At 34.9% G+C, this 24,542-nt stretch overlaps 1 protein-coding gene across 15 annotated transcripts in view; it reads left to right on the top strand.

The window, feature by feature from the left end:
• The window catches only part of unc-13 (protein unc13 homolog), a 378,276-nt gene that overhangs the window by 226,995 nt on the left and 126,739 nt on the right, over positions 1–24,542 (top strand). The window lies entirely within an intron of this gene.

Raw genomic sequence — 24,542 nt, 5'->3', positions numbered from 1 at the left:
TGCGGAGCAAGAGAGAAACTCGCACACGATTTTGGACAGCTGCCGAATATTGATCCTCGGCGCGAGTTAAAGCTGGACCTTAAATTCTGCAGAAAGACCGCGTTTGATGTATTCTATGGTCCCTGCCTTTCTTGCTTCTATTTTTCTTTTCCTTTTTTCGTTAATCGCTAACCCATAGCGTCGCATTATCACCGAAACTGATAGATGATGGGAAAATTTATGCGAATTTTCGCTGCGTAACTTTTTGCTCGTGTGAGATATAAGGAGCAAGTGTATCAAGGATCGAAGAGAATCTTTTAATTCTGTGATTGGTTTTTGGAAAAATAATGCATAGATATTACGATTGATTTTACTGTTACCGATACTATTGGATCTGGTATTAATTAATTATTGATTCTGATCGTATTTGACTATGAACTTATTTGATTGGATTGACTCATACAAAATGAGAAAGAAGTACAACGAACATAAGAGAAAACGCTTCAATATTGTGAATTACTTAGTGACTTCGGTGTTCGTGAAAATAACATAAATAGAAGTTACGATGAGTTTTACTATTGATCAGGTATTTAAATTGTTCAAATTTCGGTCTACTAATAATTAAAATATTCCTGGGATTTCAGTTTTGATTGCAAATCTAGGCGAATCTAATCTACACTCCCCCGGGAGCGTGTTATTTAAATAAAATGCCGCGAGCGCAAACAAACCAAATAATAAATATATAATTGAGAAATATATAATTGAAACACGCATAGCGAATTTCAAGCATCATAGAGAAAATTGTAATATCGAAATACTCGCAAATTGCTTTATAAATTGCCGAATAAATGAGAATTTGTCGAGTTCGAGGGTGAAACGATAAATACTCTGAACAACGCAGAATCGATTCACGAGCAACGAATAACGATTCGTTATCGAATCATCCACAGGTTAAAAACGAAAACGCCATGAGATGAATCGATAATGTGTTTATGCGATAAAAAGTGTTGCATGCGCGTGAATAGTCTATAAAATGGAGCAAAAAGTGAACAGACAAGCGCGAACAGAGAAAGAGAGAGAGAGAGAGAAGGAGGATAAAGTGAACAAAATGGAAAGGTGGCAAAGGCGTAAAATAGCTACCTTTGCTCGGTGAAAAAGTGAGAAGCCGATAAACGTTACACACGTGTTTATGCTTTAATTGGAACACGTGTCGTCCGAAATGTGTTTATCCCTAGCCACCATAGGAGTTTTGGCTTTCCTGTAAATCGTCTGTCATAATTACCGTCTTTGTCGAGGCAAAACACGCACTGACGCTGCTGTTCTCGTAATTAACCTAATTACCACGAGTAGTATGCGCGTATTGTTCCGAGACATCTACATCGGAAGATTCCTGAGGCTGCTTCGGCGTGAATCTTCTGACCTTTTCATTGTGCTTTATTAAGGGACAACGAAATTCGTGTGCAATATAGAAAGATTCTTCTGTGCGGTAGAACTTTTATTAACACCTCTGTATTCTACTATTGCACCTATGAGACAAGATTATCAGAACACATCAACAAATTTCTTGAAGATATTCTATCGAACACGGTGGTATAATACATTAGACAGCTGGTTTTGTTTTAAGAAGATGACCATTCTTCTTATATTTATTTATTATTCCTTTGTCGAGATACATTGGAAGACGAATTGTAAAATACGTTGGAATATGTTTTCTGTAACATTAGAATTTTGAGCGATTAAAACTAAATTGAAACTTCTGGACAGTATGTAAATTTTAGACAGCATTGATATAAAGAATAGATCGAGACTTTATAATCGATCAGACAGATCATATAAAGTACGGAGATACAGATAGTAAACTGCATGTAAATAAAGATTCATTCTATTTGAAAAGTTCACCTAAAGATAGAAAATTTATGAATCATGTGAAAATGATATAAAAAGGAATTTTTAATATTTCGATATATCGTCAATGTGACACTTTTACGAGAAGTATAGAATTTAATTTCTGACCTTCGTACGCTTATCTATCGTAATATTTCAAAATCCTTTTAGTACCAGAATATCGATATTTTCAACATTATCGAGTATCCTAAAATCTCCTAAATCACTAGTAAGTGAGTTAAGAATATATTAAAATAAATCTTTAGAATTTACAAATCGTATTAACATTCACTAAAGTTCTATTTTCCTAAATTCTCCTATCGTAACAATTTAAAACTGTTAAAGCTAAAATTACTACTGTTACTACCGTTTCCAACATTAATCGAATATTTTGGAACTGCCATATATCTCTTGAACTACGAGTGTTCGTAAATTGAGAACATCTGGCGTGTAAAATTTATTATAAGTAGATTAACGGTACTTCTGAGAAGGATTAAAATCCAATAAAATTTCATTTTCATACGCTCATCTGTCGTGTTATATCAAAATTTTGATCGCGTTAGTATCAAAATATCACTCGTTTCAGCATTAATCGAATGAAATAAAAATTGTAAATGCCTTAATAAAAATATATCTCATAGATATCAAATATTTTATAACCACCGTATATCCCTTGGATCACATGTACTAATAAAGTCAGGCTGTCTTGATGTACCGTATAATTCCACGCTGAAAATCTGGAGGATAATTTATTGTACATCTGTCGGCGGCAGAGAATTTCGCGCCAACTTTATTCTGACCCCGTTACGCGCACATGTTGCCCGTACAATTGTTACACAACGAGAAAATAGTCGGCCGGTATAACGTTCAAGTCCGATGAAATTTGATCGGGATCCAATTAATTCGCTAAATTAACAGAAGTCACAATCGAGCTTTCCCGTTAATTCGCTGAATCTCAGCGGGTTTCTCTTAGTGACTAAATTAACCGGCTTCCATTAATTCACTGAGTTTCAACATTCGTTTGTTCGGTTTGGAAATTGAATTCACTGGCTCTGGGTGCACCGTAGATTACCGGCTCGCTCCGCTCGAATTGAAGCTGGCCACACAGGGAAGTCAGTCTACTTGACTCATCATATGTATATACGTTGATCTATTCTACTTGTGTGCACAAAGACGCCTCCGCTCTACTCGTTGACTCAGCGACAATCTAATTCTACTTGTCGTACAGGATACAAGAGTGTTCCACTTGTCCGACCAAGATTGATCCTATTCCACTTTAACGGCTGCATACTGACAAGTTATTATAAGAGCCACTTGCTTGATTGATAGGGCAATTTTTATCTCTTAGCTGAATATTCTTTTCATTTCGAAACTGATAAGAAAGTGTAGAAAATGTTAGAAATATCTTTGTTAGAGAAATAAATCGTGTGTTATCTTTTAACGCTTTTGACCGATACGAAGAAGAAGAAGAAATTGAAATACCAGAGGCGAAGATTTCTAATGTAATTGGATTAAAGTCGACGTTTACTTCTATCTTCTAATGATCTGAAGACATAAAATTAATTATTCTAATTCTTGTTGTACGATTATGATTGTGTCCAAAATGAAATTTACATTCTTTCTCATGAAAAACATTGGAATCTCCAATTCTGTTTGACAGTACCGTCCGAAGAAACAAGAACTTGAAGGTGTTCGTAACTTTATGATATTCACTCTCCAAGTCAAGAGACTATTTTTTAGTCGAGATTTTAGCATTCAGAACAATTTCTTTCTATTTTCTTCACTATGTCCATCGCGTTCTCAATAGTCGAGCGCATCGTAAATGCGGTCACTTTCGAGATGTCATTAGCGACGTCTAATGGTCTGATCGGTCGAAGACCATCCGAATGAATTTCCTTCATTTAGAATTTACTTCATCGTTTCGAAGCCTCGCGTTCGTCCAGCTATCGCTCATCCTCTCCACGCGAAGAGTACACTTTGGGCTCATGGAAATAGTACGATACCTAACGAGCATGCTGATTAAATTTTCTTGCATTCGGTGAAATCCAATCAACATGTATATTTTTCGGGTCCATCGGAGCTTGTTGAACCTTGCTGAACGTTCGATCGAATTTAACTGAATCGAAAACAAAATTTGATTTAATCAGAATCGTTTCATCGCTCGAATTGTTGAAATCGTCAAACATTTAGAGTCGCCTGAATCATCGTGCCGAAATCAGAATCGTTTGATCGTTGGAACAGGTTTGTTTCAAACTTCACCAGTATAATCATCATAGTCGAGTCACATTACAGTGGTAGTTAAATTTCTACACGTTTTACGTAACGTAATGAAATATGGACACTAAAGCTTCCTTCCTATGCTAAGTGTTCAAATACTTTGGTCAACCTGTGTATCTATGAAAGTAATTCACCAGATAGATGTCACATTCTGACAGACCATTTGCGAAATTACTATATATCGATGCAGTTCCATTTGAATATTCCTCGTTATCGTAACGAAAAGAGTATTCTTGTTTCTTTGTTCGGTACTAAGGATAAAAGTTGCAAAGACCGGAGCTGAGCAAAATTGCAAAACGATGGAATGAAGAAGCTTGGAGGAACAGAAGATAAGTTCACCGACGTAAAGTCTGACCCAACTTCCGTCATTAATAACCCTTCTATTCAAGGCAGAGAAAAAATACTAAAAAGGAACTAGCAGGCGGCAGGGAAAATGTTCGTGTCCATGAACGAATAGGATCTGAATGGGAAATCGAACGCGCTGTGCAAATCTCACCGATACGCTTCAAATGAAAACAGCTGACGTTTCCAATACGAGACTTTATTATTCCACGTTGTTGTTATTGTCGTTAGCCACGTAAACTTTCAGCGGAAAATTAGAATGGCCGCTTTATGAGATACCCACACGTACGTGGAATGGCTGAAATATGAAAATGCGGTAGAAGATATTGTACAGTTGTTTACAGATTAAGATTATTATTTTTCGTTGTTTTTGTGGTTACAAATTGAAAATAACGTAGAAACGTAGCTCAACTCGGTATAATTCGTAAGCGACTTTTCGTCGATAATTAAAATTTCCATATTTTAAAACTAATTTTCTGCATTTTCAGCTTTTAGTTATTCGAAATAGATGTATCGGTATTACTCATATATTTGCAGAGAACATAAAATCGTTTATTCTTGAGGGAAAATTGAAATGTCATACATTTGTTTAGCTACCGTTACTCTTCAGCGTTATCAAATTATTCTGTTTCTTCTTTCCCATCGTACGTCCATCTCCGCAACTACATCAACTTGCAAACATTCGATCGTCGAACTCAATTGCTTTTGAATAATGAATAACCAGATATGCGAATAAAGCAATAACTAGCTAATAGGGAATAATTATTTACGCATTGCAACAATGTTTCTCTACTTGGTGTCAAGAGCTTTCGAAATTACATTTACATTTTGGGTTACTTGTGTCACCCTTTCCATTCATTATCGACGATATGTAATTTCTATTATCTCCAGGTCTGATAAAAACAAAGAAAAAGTATACTACAATTCTGACATTTGCGAAATATAATTTGTTAAGCTATGTCATTTCCAGATCGATCGTCTTATTTCCATTATATGTTATTTCAACATTCTGATTTTATCTCAAAAATACTTCGCGCTTTCTTCAAAGAAGAGCCGTAGATATTTTCTTGACCGAAGCTGTATATATTCTTCAGCCAATTTGAATTACTCAAATTTATCTCCTTACCCATAATTCCTAAGCCCAAAGATTCACCGATCGAATTTCAAACATTACAAACCTGCGATATTTTTCGTATTACGACATGTAGCTACAAAGAACTCTCGTTTTTATTTAGTTTCACTAGTTTCAATTCAAGTTCTACAAAGTACAAAAAAATTTGTATGAAGTACAAAAAATTCGAGTTCTACAAAGTAGCGACAAGTCTACGATGCTTTCTTAAAGTACACAGGAAGAAATTAGTGAAAAGGAGCCATCCTCTTGAGAAGAATAACGAAGAACGAAATATATCGAACTAACTGTGGATTTAGCCAAGCGAGGTACAATAAAACGAAACTAACGGTGGAAACTACGAAGTTGGAAGCGTGTTCGACCGGATAAGCAACAATTTCACGTTGCATTTCCAGCGAATAATCGGATCGATGCGGCAATTAACACTTTTCTTTTTGAGATGTCTGTGGAAACGTTTCGTCAGGCATTCGGTCGGACTTTTGCAAACTCGCAGTCGACGACGTCGGTACACACAGCCTGTTTCGACGTTTCTCTTATTTACGTCCCTTACGGCGGATGACCGATAATGAGAGGCTGTCTCGACGTCTAACGAGAAACCGTGCGGTTAAAGAGAAAGGACGAGATGGAAGCGAAAGAGGTGAACGCTTGAGAGGGAAACGGGATGAAGGATGAGCAGGCTGAGAAGGGGATTCGTTTGAAACCTTTAGAAATTGCGATGCTTCCCTTCTTTCATGTCGAAATCTGCCGTCACTTGATAAAAATCCGCTTTTTGTTCTATGTAATTCTTCTTATAGCGTGGTATTATTATGGGGTGATATAATTAATTTGAACAGAAATAATGATTATCCTGAATGATGGATAAGATAAAGAAAATAAGCTAAAGAATAATTTTTTTAGTATTGAGAATGAACGTTGTCGTGGATGAGTTGAAAGAATCAATTTGTGGAGAAATTGTTGGGAAAATTAGAAATTTCAGGGATTAAAGTTGCGATAATTAATCCTGTCTGTTTATTTCCTCTAGAAGTGTACAGGGTGCTGTATACAGGTTTGAAAAAGATTCTTTGATATAACATTGAAACGTGGACGTGAAAAGTTTTTTAGACAGTTTTGAGATCTTCTGTACTTTTCTATAATAGATTTAAGCTCGTTTATTTTCGAAGAAATATGGATTATTCTAACAAGTATTACTTTCGAATAATTTTGCGAAATTCCATTAAAATATATATTTTACTGATATGAGTGCAAAAATTGAAGTCGATAAGTAGTTATAGCGAAGTTGTCGATATTCCTTGTAAGCTCGATTTATCAAGATTACGTTACAAAGAAAAGAAAGGTGTAGCTCGCAATACTTGAAATTACAGAACAACGTGCCGGAAAAGAAAAAGTAGAGAAGGTAATTCGGAAACTAACACAACGAAAGAAATTCTGAAGTATCGATATTCAGAGGTCAAAGTATAATGCGTACAGAAAAAAGGTTATATCTGTTTCAAGAAATAATCCTCATTACTACAGTAATCCTTGACAAGACCAATCTACTTAAAATAAAAAAGAAAGAATGGAGAAAAGCAATTCAATTTGAACAAATGAAGTTCCAGACAGAGAAAGAATAACAAAAGAAAATGCTGAAAGTGGCTCGTTTTTCTAATACCCAGGCCAGCTGCGAATACTTCTTGGACCCTTTATTTACAAAAGGATCTGTTTACTTGAATAAATTTCAGCAGGCAAGTCAAAGCGCGTTAAAAAGTTTTCTAAAGTTCCGAAAGCATATTTATGAACACAATATGACGCGGTATGCATTGCTTGTAATTAACCTAAATGCCGCAACGAGAATTAATTAAATTTCACGGGTACACGCGGTAATTATGCGAATTTCGTTGTCCTGCCCGCATAAGCTATAATATTCCGTTGTGGTCGGGCTTTTATTAATTTCAATTCTGCTAAAATGCTTGTACCAGTTCGGTTAGGCTTTTGTTTCGTTTCAAACGTTCATCCTTGTCGTTGGCTATCGTTAGAATGAAACGAACACTTTCGTAAAAAGAGAAGCTGAAGGATATGCGACGTGGATGATCTCGAATTTAATTGCTGAACAAGGGAACAAGGGTTAACGAGAGAATACAATGACTATACTACCTCTGGCAAGCAGCTCTCTATTTAATGCAGTGATACGAAGCGAATTAAAGATACTGAGATTTTTAAGATGCAATAACATTGCTTAAGTATAAAACACGTAGTGTATATATATGTATGAAGAATAACCATAATGATAATTATTTTGTCATTTTGTATGTGATTATAATCTGATTGTTATCTTTAATTAGTCATATCTTACGTAATAATAGAATATTCGAATGAATGGGTTGTTCAATGGATCTTCGAATTTATGAATTTCTGAATTCTGGATGAATTCTTAAATAAATTCTATTTGAGAATACGATTTAGGAATGATCATTGTTTTAATAGGAAGAAAATTTATACAGATAGTTTATGAATATTTTGAAAAATTTCAAACAAGATATTTTTGAATCACGTTATATAATATTTAAGAAAATAATCGATCCTTTAATGCTTCAAAATTTTTCCTCATTTTATTTTATTTCTCTTTTCCCTTTGAATTTTCTTATTTACATATAAATAGAAATAGTTTGATAAATATTTAATATAATACGTAAAGCGCGAATATTTCAACAACAATCTGTGACGGAAGAAAACTGGAGAAAAGGTTTGAAATTTTCACCTAAGATAAAGGATTGTTTTACGTGAAAGCTTCTTCCTCAGATTCCATATAAATAATGTTTCAGTTATTGAGTTGAAAAGAAAACCGATAAAGGATCATGATATATGATTTCCGAAACGATAAATGGAAGGAAAAATGGATGGAAAGTGACACGAATACCAGCCATGTCAATTTCACGTCACAAAACGCGTCGTACGTAAGCGTCTGTCAAAATGTTGATTAATCTGCTCTCTACGTCCAGCGACAACGATCAGCTCCACAATTTAGAGGAGAAGGTACTACGGACTTCCTATTCTTCGTACTATTCGCATTACACTATCATAATAGACATAACGAATTTTAAGGAAAGAATTTTTTTTTAAGAAAAAATTTTACTTCGTTGCGCGAGCGACTATCCCGTTCATAATAAATGTAAAGAATTTTAATAAAGAACATTTAAAAACAGGTAATCTTTAAAAATACATATTAAATTAGTTACGTAAGTAAAAATAGAGGAAATGAACGATTAACGTTGAAAAACAAGACTGTACGATATTCTCTATAAATAAATTTCTTTAGACGCGTCTATAAAATATTATCGTTTTAAATTTTCGAATCTCCCACATATCCAATATGAAGCGTGCACAACAATCTTTACTACATATCTGTTACCTTGTTCCATCAACGGACAAACAAGCTACGCTGCCTGTTTGTCCACCTACTTAAAGTTCACTTCTTTATCCGATATCCCTCGCCATCATTTGTATCTGGCAAAGTTTCGAAAAAGTCTACGAAAATAGTGAGAAAAACACGTAGTTTCCTTATCGTTAACAAGAAAAACTTGGTCGTAACTTGGAGTAAACGTACAAACGAGCCGACCTAAAGGCAACCTCGAAACTTCCCCTTAAACGTGATCCATTTGATAAAACTGTTGCGATAAAGACCATTTTTCTAAGATTATGTCGCTACGCAATCGTATATTATTTGGCCACGAAGTATAAAATAAATTTGAACTATCGATAAATTCCTGCATAAGAGAAGAGCAAGTTTTTCAATTTCTTTCTTATACTGTCGATTCTTATCCCAAATTGTTTACTATTCATCTGAAACTTTTAATCAATAATCTTCACAGGGACGTACATATTTCATCCAAAGTATCTTCAAAAATATTATTTATCAAACTCGACACCATATACTCACAGCCTCGTCAACATGTCACGACGATACCCTTGCCATACGTCTTATACAATCGTTCTAATTAAATTGCCAATATTTATGCAAATTCTTCTATGCCGCCTTCAAAATATTATAACACGTTCACATATATATTTTTATATATTATAAGTTTCCTATATGCGCTTAAAAGTCCGCCGTGTAACTATAACAAATCCAAACTACAATAATTATACATCACACTGACAAAGTATTTCTGTAATCGGTGTCATCTCTTTATTCGTATTCCAACAATGCCTTTGAAGCAATTTCAAGTGTCCGTGAGAATATATCCTGTCCAATGCACAGCATGAAACTTTTCAAATCAACTTTTCCAACTCTCAACTTCGTGTTATTCCGTTACGTTATTTTCCCACCGAGATTTCCCCGGTTTCCGGCACGTTGTTTCTCGGAAACGAAGACGCACGAGCGACATTACACCGGTGGTTGGCGTCGCATTCGTCAACGGAAACAGAAGTTATCGTAGTGGCTCGATTGCGCGATATCGTTCGCAGCGTGAGAAACAATTCCGCGCAACGTGGTCGTATGTGCTTGCGGAATTACGTGGAGGCCGTACGTGCAGCTTACAAAGGGAAATCCAATTTCATTTACCTCGCACTACACTTGGACAATAAACGCGCACGAAGCCAACCTGATTCGTCTGTTACGAGGATGTGCAAGCACGTTCGCCTGTTCAACGTGTTAGCGAGCAAAAATCATCGCTTCCGGCGAGGCGTCTCACTGGTAAACGTTAATTTCGCAGATTGATAGAGGTCTCAAGATGTAGTCGAATCGAGGACAGGAGTACGATAGGAATATGTAATCGTTTCTGGATTATCAGCGAAGAGTAGTTAGTAGTTTAATGCAAATTGGAATAATTGTATTGAGAATGAAATGTTTATTCACTTAATCGTTTATTAACGCGTTGATTATCGGGCGAATCTCGCTCGTATTGCCAATACTGCTGGACGGTTGTTCCTTATTTAATACAATACATTATTATACTCAATTATGGTACCTTGATACAAGATTTAAGTATTTTACGATGCGTTTTACAATAAATGTACATTAACGCTTCGCATTGTTATCGCAATATTTGGAATTGAATGTGACTGGTCTTTTAATTGAAATATTTCAATTTTAACGTCGATTATCGTCGATTGTCGATTGTCGATTATTAATGATTCCTATGACATTGAACGTGTTAAGAGGAATTAGCATCTTGACAGAGTCAAATCAGACACATAATGAAAACAGATTAAATATAATGAATAAAAGAGAATAATACAAAAAGAAAAAGAGAGGTCTTGTGAGTAGGTTTGTGGTAGAATGATCAGCAAAATTGAACGACCATTATATTTGTCAGATATAGAGATATTCCTTTTGTATATAAGCTACACGAAAATGAAACTAATTAACACCAGTTTTTATAACTATCTTTGATTTAGTATCAGCGCGTACGAGTAGTATTTAACATTGCAAGGAACAAATCATTTATCTTCATATAAGATAGAAGTTTCTATGTAGCTCAATAATTTTGAAAAATATTTGCTAAATTGTTTTGATCTCGATATCAGCATTGATGTTTCTCGTTAGTATTCTTGTCGGGAGTTTTAGATATTCGTAATCGATTTTCTTGCTACATGTTGCGATACCAGGTGCAACATCTACTTTTACTGTCATGCCACGTGCTCTGGCTTCTATCACGTACTCAGCGTATACAAGGCGTATAGCACACAAGGTGTTACATTGAAGTCGCTATAAGACGTTACTTATTTTCACGATTCATCGTATCGTGATCGTATCGTGTTCTTACATATATTTGTCATAATGCGCATACGATAATAAAATTACGTACCTAGGCTTCATTTATTGCAACTAAATTTTAACATGCGCTCAATAAGGGAACTTGCGCGAATTAAAATGATGAATTATCTGAACGTAAACTTCTACTAAGCGAAAGAGAACTCATTGGTAATAGAAAGAATCAGTGAACTATTGTACGAACTCCAATTACATGAAACGTTCATGCCTCGACAAGTTCAAACGAATGAATTTTTACCGCATCTCCAACCGTTCCGACATAACGTAAGAGTAGTGAAAATTTTTATAAAAAAAAGCTACAAATAAATCCTTTATGTCTCATTTACTACGAAAGTAAATTTTTAGATTTATAACGTATTTTTACATTGTAAGTATTTTAAGGTAATTTCCCTAATTATCTAATTTATTCAAAGATCGCTGTAATTTCTTGGTCGACCGAATTTTTGATTATTTGATGTAAAAGTGCGTTTAAAAGAGATAAGAAATTTTGTATACTTTACAAAGCACCGTCGTGATTCGTAACATCGATAATAGTGAATTTTCTATTTCTAAAGTATACGGTTTGCTATAAACGTTCATTTTGCGTGCAATACATCAAAATATGTTGGACATTAATGGGTGGGTGGCGGGTTTTACGTTTGACGTTACATGTATTACGAACAACGACTATGTACGATCACAAGTACAGGCAATAAATATTTTATATTCGCGGTTTTGGTTTCTGAAACGACCACGCAGAAACTACGAAACGATGAATAGTCGTCTGAGTGAACGCGATATAACGTCGAATCTAGACCGTTTCCCTAATATTGTAAAAGTGAATATTTTCCTCGCTACTACCATAAAGTAAAGCTATTATGTGAACAGTAAATTTTTATTATCGTTCAATCATGTTCATAGCGGATTCTCTTTATTTTCTTTACTGCGGAGGCAAATTGTTCTTGAGAATTTACGAACGAAACTTTGTAATTCTTCGTTAACATCTGTTTATTTGCATTGAATTACTTTATTTAGCTATTTAGCTATTTAATAAATCATATAAAAATATCAACAACGAGATTGTAAAATATTTAATTCGCGTCTCGAAGCCGTACGTCGAGATTACACAGAGACGATCCAATCGTGTCTGTTCACGACGCTTCTTAGCGTACTCTAAACATAGTTATCGAAAGGAAGCCAGCACGAGTTACCTATTAAAGTCACGAGTATCAAGTGAAATGAATACCGGGGAAGATAATCAGGTTAAGCTACGACTATTGTCACAATTTTCGATCAATTCCCAATAGTGAGATTAGTCGATTCTTACTCACACGTAATTAATAAGATTTTTCTAATTCTAAGCGAAATTATCTACGAGGAATAATTCTTATGAAAACGAAATGAAATCCAAATGAGACGATTCTAAACACAATAGATAATGATCCTCCAATTATTTTCAGCAGAGTACTAGCATCATTTGTAATATTCATACTGCAACATTTCTGTTATCATTTATAACATCGTACGGTAATTGTATAAATACATATTCATATACATATTCATCAATGAAATTATTCAATAGTGTTTATCAGTAAAGAATAACAGCTTCCTTTCTTCGTTACATACAAACCACTGGTTTGTAACAGTTTCACTGAACAATAAAGACGTACGATGGTACGCCTGAACAGAAGATAACGAACACGAGTACCAAGAAACAAAGAAGCATAGCAATTGCACGTGTACGAATTCTATTTCACAAACCAGTGAACAACCGATGTAATGTATTCACAGTTAAATTTCGTACGAGCCACGCGATCGTGTTATTAATATCTATATAGTAACACTACAGTTAACCAACGCAATAGAACGAACCCGATGCCAAAAAAGCATCGCGTTGGTTAATTCAACCTGTTTGCGCGATTAACATCGACCATAATCGGAAGCTTCTGCCTGTGGGATCGACGCCGCGCTTCGCCAAACCAAAGCTTCATCGTTTGTCCGTGTTTAACCAGTGGAAAGCTTTAATGTTGCAATTTACCGAATTATCGTTGCGTTATCAGTGAATCGAAATTTTGCGGGTCGCTGCTTCTGTTTCGGCTTCGTGTCTCTTCCAAATGAGTTGAAGAGCGACTTGTTGACGCTTTTTAATCCTTCCGATACTAATGGCGTAATACGAGCCACTCGCAAGCCAAAGCTGATCACCTTCATTCTCTGTTCTCTCAATTTCGTTACACAGGTAAATCACTGTATCGAACTTCTAGAAAAACAATTTGTTTCTACTAAACTCGTAAAAGGATCGCACAAATAATTGAAAATTTCGATATGAATTTAAAAAGTACTGCTTTTGAAATCCGATCGCTTTCTTCCGCTTTTTAATTTATGAAATTGATCGATATAGCTTCTGAGTGGCTCGTACAACTTCCGAACGGCTGTTGAGCTATTATAATTTTTCTAGCATCGTTGAGACTCGAGATCCTGTTGTAAATGAGACTACATATCTCATTTGAGATATATTTAATTTAATTTATTTGTTTAAATACATTATACACTGTATTATCTAAGTATGACGGCCATTGTTAATAGAGAAATACATACAAACCATATGATTTCATGAGAATAATGGCAATAGCGTGTAATTTGAAAATATGTAGTTAATGTAATAATAATATGTAATAGTAATAGTAATGTAATAGTAATATGTAATAATGTAGTTAAAGATAATAATTTCGACTGGGAAGATAATGAAAAGTTAACCTTCATGAATTTCTAAAATACGTTTGAAAATTGAAGTGAAAAAGGGGGAAGGAGAGTGCAATCGAAGTTTCATTACGTAGGAAATTATTACAAAGAGAATGGCAAAAGTTTGATGGATTTTAAGTTTACACCCGTGTAAAAAATTTCATGTCCAATACGATAATCACGAAAATTATGATCGAATTTACAACAAGGAAAAGTTTGATGGATTTTAAGTTTACACCCGTGTACAAAATTTCATGTCCAATACGATAATCACAAAAATTATGATCGAATTTACAACAAGGAAAAGTTAATTTAACCAAATCTGCGTTACAGAGTGTAGGATTATTCTTGGATTATGCCCTTTTAGTGTCTAAGGCGACTTGAATTGAGGGATTATGTGGAGTATAAAGGAGGCTTTCTTTTTTAGGTCATTTAGAGGGCTCATGAATAACGTGATTTAGATACGGAGACTTCCACTGACAAAAAAATGTATTATGAGAAAAAAGTGTTAAATCAAGATTCTGTACTAAATTCATTCCATTTCAGGCTGTCGATAAATTTAAGAATATAGCTTTTACGGTGATAATGTTTGAAATAATCTATGAAACTCAAAGAGAATAATTTACATGGTAAAATTTTACCATAGATTTTCCGCAAGATATTTTTCTTCGTTTTCAATCAAAAACAATTTTTACAATTAAAGTTCTCCAGCATTAACTATTACATCATCATATGATGTTATAAAACAATAAACAAATATATATACGAAATACATATACAAATATTAATACATCGAACTGTATATTCTACTTCGCACTAGATTTATCTTTGCCTTCAAAACAATCTTTAATTAAATATTTTACGCAAAAGAAGAAATTCCGAGATTTTCTGTGATAGAATACTTCATCGATAATATTAACAGAATATTTCCAGCGATATTTACAAAATAGAATATGATTGAATTTTAATTTAAACAAAATTTTAATATACTAAACTATACTTGCTGCTTCAAATTTATACGAAAAGAAACAAGCACCCTCGCTGATTAAATATTTTACATAAAAGAACAAGCTCCCTCGTGTTCTTTTACAAAGTCAGTGATCAAGTCATGTTTTTTCATGGAGAACGTTTTTGTCCTTTTTGAAGAATAACCAGAAATGGGATTAGCCTCTCGTGCTCCCCTCTACTCGTATCCTATTTCCTGCGTAACCTTCGATCTTCATCCCCCACGGGAATAGGTAAAAAAGATACGGAAGGACGATTCCACACGATCAGCGTAACGAGATTGCACATCTACCGCGAAGGTCTCACAAGTGGAAGATGATCAGCACTTCGACTAATGTGGATAAGCAACAAGCTTGTCTTTAATGTTCGTGTAATCGTTTTACGTACATACGCACGTTTAATCGCCAAAAAAAAAAATATTATTCTATTGTATTACGTTCACTTCTGCCTTTTACGATATCACGTTCCATTCTTGTCAACAATTCCTTGGGAATTCATCCTTTCTTCCATTTAGGTACAGGAAATATCGTTTCAGAAGACATTTAAAGAGTAAGGACGTACTCAATTCTTCCGTGTATGTTGTTCTAAGAGGAAATTACTATTTGATTGTTTAAAATTGTTTTAACGGGAAAAGAGGATTGATTAAATTATCGAGTATTGTCAATATTATTAGTAATAACAGTAAGTATTATCGTAAGTATTATCTTAAACTATCGATCAACAAAACTTTATTATTGTTTCTTCTTTCTCAAGTTCACAAGGAGAACAGAAATACAAACATAGAAGAATAAAATAATATTCATCGAGTGTTTTCACCTTTTACTCATTTGTCGCTATTGTTCACCGTTCATAATTCATCGAAAATGATTCAACAATAAAATATCAATTCCCTAGCTTTCAACTGGTAACAGAAAAATAAAAACAAAAAAAAAAAAATAGCGGAAGCTTTTAATTAAAATAGATTTTGAAAAAGGAAATATCGCCCTTGTAATAAAACGCGAAATAATATTTTACCGAGGAGTATATAGGTAACGTAGAGAAAGAGAATAACATTGACCGAGAGTTTTCACCATCGATCCATTCTACCGCTAGTCGACCCGAGCAATTCGATAATTAAATGCCATTTTTCAAACTTAAATTCTTCTCACGAATTTATATATTACCACAACTCCAATTTCGTTCTTGGTCGCATCTCGCAAACCAGTTTACCGTAGCCGGTGGTGCATTTTCATTAAGCGAAACGGTAAGTCCTTGCAAAAATGGAAGACAATAACTTCTTAAATGTAATGATTGCAGCCGCGTTTCCAATTCAGATCTATTAATTAGACAACGTCCTGTTGCAATAAATCGATACTTTGCCGCGGGTTTGCAATTGGAACCGGAAGTAAATGGAAGAAAAAGGAGGAGAATACGGACGGGTCTACGCGGAGGCAAATGCTCGATGACGAAGTCGTTGCGACAAAATTGAAAATTAAAATTTATGATTGCATTAAGAGGCTGAAGAACGACACCGCGGCTGCGGCGAGGCAGGTTAGAAACTTTTGAAACAATGGCCGGCTAGCTGGTATGAGTAATTGCACGGCCAGCTATTTTCTTCGCATACTCTCCTTTCCGCCTGAAAATCGTCCAACGAATTTTCGTTGCTTCCTCGACTTTGTGGCTTCCTGAAGACGAGTACACCTTCGCAAACGCAACCACAAGGAATTTTGGCACACGACGTAACGCCAGCGTTGGTCGTGGCTATTTTCATACTTGACATTATTTTATGGTAATTCGTCTGTGTCTTCTTAGACTTTAGCCACGCTGCCATGGTAGAGTGAGCAGAAATTGCGTTTGTTATTAATTTTAATAGCAATTAATTTTAAAGAACAAAAATTATTCAAATTTGTCTGTGTTTCATCGAAACATATGACACTTTTTCCAAATATTTCGTCATGATGTAACAGGTTTTAGCGGACTCTGAATATTTTTCTTTCTGAATATCTTGTCTCTGAATATTTTCCATTGACTTTCAAGATGTAAGCTTCCTGGCAATTCTACCATGACATATTCTTCTTTACGTAGGATTCTTCCAACTGTTTCCTCAGATATTTTTTTCTTAATTCTTTTAAATTTTTTATATTAATTCCTGGATTTGTTTTAATTTGTCTGCAAATGGACCTGTTATTGATTGCCAATAATTATCTTTCTCTTTCACGTTCAGGTTTATTACGAACTATTCCTCTGCACCTATGATTATTTTTGTACGTTGGAACGAGTTCTGCCAATTTCACAAAAAGATTTTCCTCCGAAATAGAATTCTATGATTAATTTTCGCGTTGGAAGGTCTCTGAACGTGATAAAATTTCGTCTTTCTTGATTCGAAAACTGATCTGGCCTGTGCCACGAGGATTGCGATCTGGCATCAAAGCCAAAGGTTATGCAACGAAACATCGATATTTATTTGTCTATACAGTATAATTCCTACATATCAACGTGTACGGTGAATTTTGTGTCAGTAAAATACCGGTATTTTTATATTTTCAATCCAATATAAACAAATGGATTATTTTATCTAAAATCCTTTCACGAATTGTTTGTTAAAATATAGGAATCAAATACATATCGTGTTTTTAATTCTGGATATGTGTATTTATATTTATCTTTCCGCCAATATTCATTAGCAACATAGCGATCTGCTTAATTCTCTGAGTAACTGCTGTATATTGAAACAAATTCGAACGGAGAAGAACACCAGATTATTTCATTTCAAATATTACGAACAAAATCTGCTCTAAATGGCTCACGTATAAATATTTTAGAAAAATTAATTTTTTCCACTTTTCTACCTCATTTCGTAATGAACGAATTCTTTTTATTGAATTCACTCTTCGATTAACTTTAATTCATTTTAATCGTACATTTGCCTCCAACGAGTTTCGCGTGAAAGCTAGAAACTTTAAAAAAGGAGCGCATTTCAAGAATTCGTGTCATAAAGTTGATATTCGTAAGATACGTTACGTTCTCCTTAATTTCGCCAAACGCAAATGCAGATTTCTTGTAAGCCGTGCATAATACGAAATAAAATGCTTATATAACCAACAACTATCGATTCATTTAAAAAAGTTTGCATCGTTAACTCGACTTAGGTTCGCCGCTAGTTCCAGTGAACCAGCTGCATCATGCTCCATAACTATCCAGTTTATTACGGTTTGAAGGATCACGAATTCGTAGGAAAGTTCTACGGCACGGTGGCAGCTCCGCGAATTAATGAACCTGGCTCGAAGATCCTCGAAGCCGGAAGTGGAAGCACGGCTCGCGCGCGAATAACGGATTCCATTTTCATTTTTCACGGCGGAACTTTCCTTCACATTGAATTCCTATGGCTATTGGAACATTCCTTGAGGGCGGAAACGAGGCCGCGACGCCTTTAAGAGATTTATGGAAGTCCAATTTAACAATCGGCATCGCCAGAACTAACTCGAAAACTCGCCAACACTCGCGGACATTCTTTTGCCCCCTTTTGATCGATTAATTAAGGAATTTCTCTCGTCGATATAATTTTATAATAGATGATAATTCTCAGTTTTTCTGATTTTGCCCTTGCATTCAGAATTTCTAATATCCTGATCGTTTAGTATAATCTGAATAATATAATCTAAGAGAAAAAAAAATAATCCAAAAAATTTTAATTTTAACGTCATATGGGGAATCTTAATAGCTCGGTAGAATAGGAAGTAGGAATTTTTTTATTTCACGATTTTGAAATAATATTTATAATTGCACGACGATCTATATGCAATACCCAATGCTTTGATTCGATGATAAATAACAATTTAGAACTTTTTTTATTTTAAACGTTGGACATGGAATTTTAGTACCTCGGTTTGATGGTAAATAATGATCAAAATATTGTACAATTTTTATCGCAATATCGATCGTTTCGTAAAGTTGTACGTATATCAAATTTCTGGTACCGTGGTTTGCTAGTAGTAAGCAGTAATCTGAAAGTTTTACGCTTTCGATTTAATACAAAGTCCCGAGGTTTTGGTAGCTTAGTTTGATATTCGCAATTTTAATGTTTCGCAGTTTGGCCGTTATATACGAGGTCTTAGTTTTTTATGAGATGGCCGTAATGTGTAGAGTACGAAACGACCTTAAGAGAAAGAGAGGGAGAGAGTTTAAAGGTAAATTATTAATGAGACAGACGATGTAACCTACTTCCTGCAGGTACAACAAGGTACTGCAATATTTAACCCAGATGGCCACACGTTTACAAAAGCGTTACATAATCTTAGGTGGCACGTTGATGTAAAGTCTGTAGAATTTTTAAAAAGTAAAAGTTTCCTCAAAACTACTGACAACTCGGCCTCTAATTCTAAAACGCAATTTTTAAAAATTCTCTACCGGTTCAAGTTTTTGCATGAAAAATTCTTTAAGAGTCTGTTTCCACTTGGTCGATGCTATTTATTTTTTTCCTTTTCTTTTAGACTTTCATACTTCCAAAAATTGCTAGCGTAAGAAACTAGTTTCAAGCTATTTCAAGGAAATATTTCCATCCGCGAGATTCAACTTAAACTATTCTTTCCGAATCCTTTTACGTGATACACGGACAAAGCAAAACTGAAATCATCGCACATGGAAAGAACCGAAAGAAGTGAAGGAACAATACACGATGGAGGTACAACCGAATCAGCTAAAGCAATTTGACATCGCCCACTCGGTTCGTCATCAACTGGTTACGTAGCTTTAAGGTTAACCGAATTAAAAGTTAGCGAGCTTTAAATCAGATCGGAATAAAATCTGGCGCAGGTGCGAACCTTATCGTGCCATGTTCCATTTACTTTATCTGTCGAAGTCTGACTCTCTGGAGCAAGGAGCTCCCTTTGAAACTTCGCGGAAAAGCTACACGATATTGTCGTAACCATCGCGAAATCAGATAAGCGAAATGAAAAGGAAAGTTGGAAGCAAAAACATGGGAAGTTCCCGATTCTCAACAGCGACTCTACTATTTTCGTAGCGTTGCTGATTTTTATTACATCTGCGAAATTCTATCAACAACGACTAACCGTCGAAAGAAGAAGGAAAGTGTAGAAGAAATTCGAGTGAAAGTAAAATCGTGAAAGTAAAATCGTGATACGTCTGGTAATCTTAAGTCTACTTAAGTCTAAGCCTTTATTCGAGCAGGTTACAATATCTGAAAGGCATTTGATACGGTACTTTTCGAAAACGAGAACACAAGTTCCTTGAACGATAATATCGGGCTATCAAAACTTCTCGATTTAATCTACCCTCAGTTTTTATCCAGCCTGCTTCCTCTGTCCTTACATTAGAACTGAATTGGGTTAATCGTGGACTATCCGTGGAATACGTAATATATGTATACGTAATATGAAGAAGTTGTTAGTCGGAGATTAAAGGATTTTTTAAAGCTCGTTGAGAGTACTGGAAAGAAATTGGTTGGTAAAAACTAATACCTCCAAGAATATGTAACCTTTTTAAGCTTAACGTTTTAGTTTTCAGAAGTTTATAATTAATTTTCGAATTGTGTGCGAGGTAACGTGATTCGAAGTTAATACTACAGTAATATTTAGAAATAATGTAGAACGAAATATATGACAGAGTAACATCTTCCAAAAAAAAAAAAAAAAATCGTATATTCTTAAATTATTTGGAATACTAATTTGCAACTTGTGTACAGCGTGTGTACATATGTGTAAGCAGGACAGAGAAGTACTTACGAATTACAAAGCAAAGGCACTTAATTAACCTGTTAATTAGAAAAGACAAATTAACTTGCCATTTAGATTGGTAATATTTTTAATTCAATAATTTTATCGAACACAGTTATTTTGATACTTGAGGTACTTACATCTTTATAATAGTAGAAAAATCGATATATTTACGCCTTTAGGAAAGTTTCTAATCGATTAATATTCTGGATTATTTTTATAGAAAATCGGACAGCTCCAACTTTCATATTTGTACCGATAATTTGCACAGAACGTGTGTACCGAAAAGAGGGCACTATATCGGTAATTAAGCTTCATCGATACAGTGAGATGCTCAAAGAGATATGCAAAAAAGTAGGTTAACAGCAAATACCATTTCCGATTCTTCTTTCTTTTTTTGTACGACTGATGTTCCAGCGTCACGGTTTGCATGTAGAATACCTGGCCGATCGATCGAATTGCGTTTAGCAACAGAACACTTGTCGTAATGGCATCGTGGAATGCTATCGATTCGTACGAGGACGTCGATATAGAACACGCGTAACGCGTAATAATCGTCAACTTTGCTTAAGTGTGTGTGTGAAGTGAATATCGGCCAAATTCTCGGTAGATTCGTCTGTTTCCTATGTTTACATGCCAGCAATTGCATAATATTTCGTATATTTACAAGGATGGTTATCGATTTTCTGATATTTGCAGTGCAAACACGACTCGTATTATATTTATTTCAATATTCATCTATCAAGATGCCAAAGTGTAAATATTATTTTAAACAAAAATAATCATGCAGAGACACAATGAAAACAAAATTGTAAAGAAATTAAACGCTTTTTTGGAAAAGAGGCTGGCTCACGAGTATTTTAATATTTCCATGTAGATTGTCTTATATTTAAATAAATGCTGGTTTTAATTTAAGGACGATCGTATATTGCCAAAAAAGAAAAAAAAAATAGAAACTCGACTAGCATCTAAAAATTATTAAAAAGTAATATTTTAAAACACGATAATTAAGCTCGATTCTAATCTTAAAAAACTATGTCAAATTATGCACGAAAATCATTAACTGTGACTCGAAAGTCTCACAGCTAATGTAAACCATAAATTCCGAGACTAAAAGTCTTGTTCGATCGTTCGCGGAGAGACGCGTTCGCGAGGAAACGCGTCAACGGGAGTCGTAAATTCCTTTTACGATTATAATAATCGACGCCACGAAATGATCGATACCCTATTTCGCTTAGGATAATAGAGGTGGTTGAACTGATTATAACACTGAAGTAACAGGTTATAATATACACTTTATTCCAACAACTTTGTAGACATAGACAGTTGCGCTCGGTGCGTATAGATATAAGTTAAACAGATGACTGATCTAAGATTGATAAGCCAGTCAAAACATTGACTGGTCAACGCATGAAAAACCAGTCAAGAGATGTTGATTAATTTAAAGATGGAAAACCAGTCAAAAGATGTTGACTGATCTAAGAACGACAAACCGGTGAAATTCGGTGACGATAGTGTCGCAGAGGAAAACTATTGCTGGGTGTTGGTCGCCCCACCACCGGTCGCTTGTGGGTGGAAATGATCGTTGAACATGGGAAAAATTCGACCTTGCCATTTTTTACCTGATGGAACAATAACCACAATTAACAATTAAGGGCCCTAATGGTAAAATACAAATGCTTAGTTTTATGACAGTTCCTTAGGATTATTGCGATTCGACTAATTATATTTCCACACAGCTAGTGGCCGCCTCGACCGAGGAATAGATTCTGGGTTACGTAAAGAGTCACCGGACGTAACATCACGAACTGTATGAAAAGCAAAAAGACAAAATCTTACGTGAAACTTAAACTTCCAGTGCAATCACGTAAATTCGTTTCATAGAACCGTAATATCGTCGTGAGATTGCGAAGAAGCTGTTTGTACTCGTCCTTGCAATACGTCGGGTAGTTTTGTGGCGTATCTGTTTCGATGGATACATAGAAGAAAGGAAATCAGTCGGAAAATCGCATGCTCGCGTCAGCTAATTTGCGTTTCAACGATGGCAGCGCAGAAAATCGTTCGCACTGTAACGCATGCACTGTCATTTCCAGGTGAAAGTGTTTGTTTCCATTGTCTTTTCTTTCGCAGATCAAATCATATCAACCGACAGAACAATATTTCCTAAGTGATCGAAGCTCGTGTTCCTTCGCGTTGCTTAAAGGGAAACGCAAGATCAATCGCTTCGCGTGATATACAGGCGAACCTGATGCAGCTAGCATTCATTATCGATTCAAACGCGTGGCTTGTAATGAACAAAGATTGCTGGAATAATCTAGTAGAATAGCGTAACAACGTAAATTTCAAAAGTGAAGAAAGAAAAAAGTTATTTAAATTACCAAAAATTACTGGAAATCTATACAATTTCTATACAAAAATTACCAACTATTAATTATCAAAATTTCTATTAAGAAAATATTATCTTGGTTCCTCTTGTATTGATATATATTCGTCCACGTAATATCAGATTCATAACACCTTCAACAATCAATCTCTTCCTCTTCAAGAAAAGAATCCTCATTTGCGAAAGATCCTCGTCGATCAAGCAGTAAAAAAAATCCTGAAAAATGCATATTTCTTTCCCAAACTTTATAATGATGAAAAATATCCTTATCCATTACTCATTTCGAAGTGCAATTGCTCCATTTGTCGAACAATCAGAAGCACTTCAACGTAACCGTAAAGCAAAATCGATGCTAATGAAAATATGATTCCCAAGCTGCAGCAATTACTCCACGCGCACCTTTTCCGTATCGATGCTCTACGATGCAGACTTTCATTATGCACGAGCTCTCGAAGCACCTGAGCGCGCGTTTAATGGCCTCTAATCCATATTCCTTGCCTAAGAAATCTTCTCGCCTTGATTGCAGATCCTGGGCAACGAATTCGATAAGGCGCGTGCGAATTTTACCATCGAACTGCTAAATATTTGAATAAAGCCTTATCGCTTCAAATTATTCCGATGTTAGAGCTGATTTTTCATCGAGAAAATAGTAAAACAGATGCTACAGTAGGCACATTTTACTAATTTTATTATCACGATATTTAGGTTGATTGATTTATCGAAATGAAGACTTGTGTAACGTACATGATTAAACGATAATCAAAATGTCTCATAAAGTTTGGATGCTCTCTGAGGATTCACGGAAAGCACTTTCTGCTCTGACAATCTGATGAAGTTTCGTACTTTTTCATACTTCTTATTCTATACATTCGTATACATAATTTTCTTTATTACATATCAATAACATTTTATTAGTGACATGATAAGAACAGAGACTCTTCGATGTTTTTCAGTTTAGGCTAAGACATTTTGTGTTTGTTTCTCCTTAAAAAGGTTTCTTAAAGCGATCTCGTAATATATATTACGTTTATATCGATTGTCAAAAATGTTTTACGTTCTCTTTCCTCTTCCTTCTTTTTTTTTTTTTTTTTTTTTGGTAATTTTCCATTGGTTTGATTTGTGTCATTGATTTAAAAAGAAGAAAACAGGTATATCATGGTGGAAGCTGAATCAAATATACAGGAGATGTATATTGATTCGGTGTTCGTGGGAAATAAGCCAGTGTCTTGTGCATCTTTCTGATTGAAGTTCTTGTTTCTTAACAAACTTTAACATACTTTCGATAGGATAAATGTAGCACCATGGAAACTGTGTCAGCGGTGACTCAGTACGAGCGTGTCTCGTACTAAGCCACGGCAATTCGTT

The sequence above is a fragment of the Bombus flavifrons genome, chromosome 2, assembly GCF_040668555.2.
Source record: "Bombus flavifrons isolate JBK064 chromosome 2, iyBomFlav1_principal, whole genome shotgun sequence".
Lineage (NCBI taxonomy): Eukaryota > Metazoa > Arthropoda > Insecta > Hymenoptera > Apidae > Bombus > Bombus flavifrons.
This window is presented reverse-complemented; position numbering and strand designations above follow the sequence as displayed.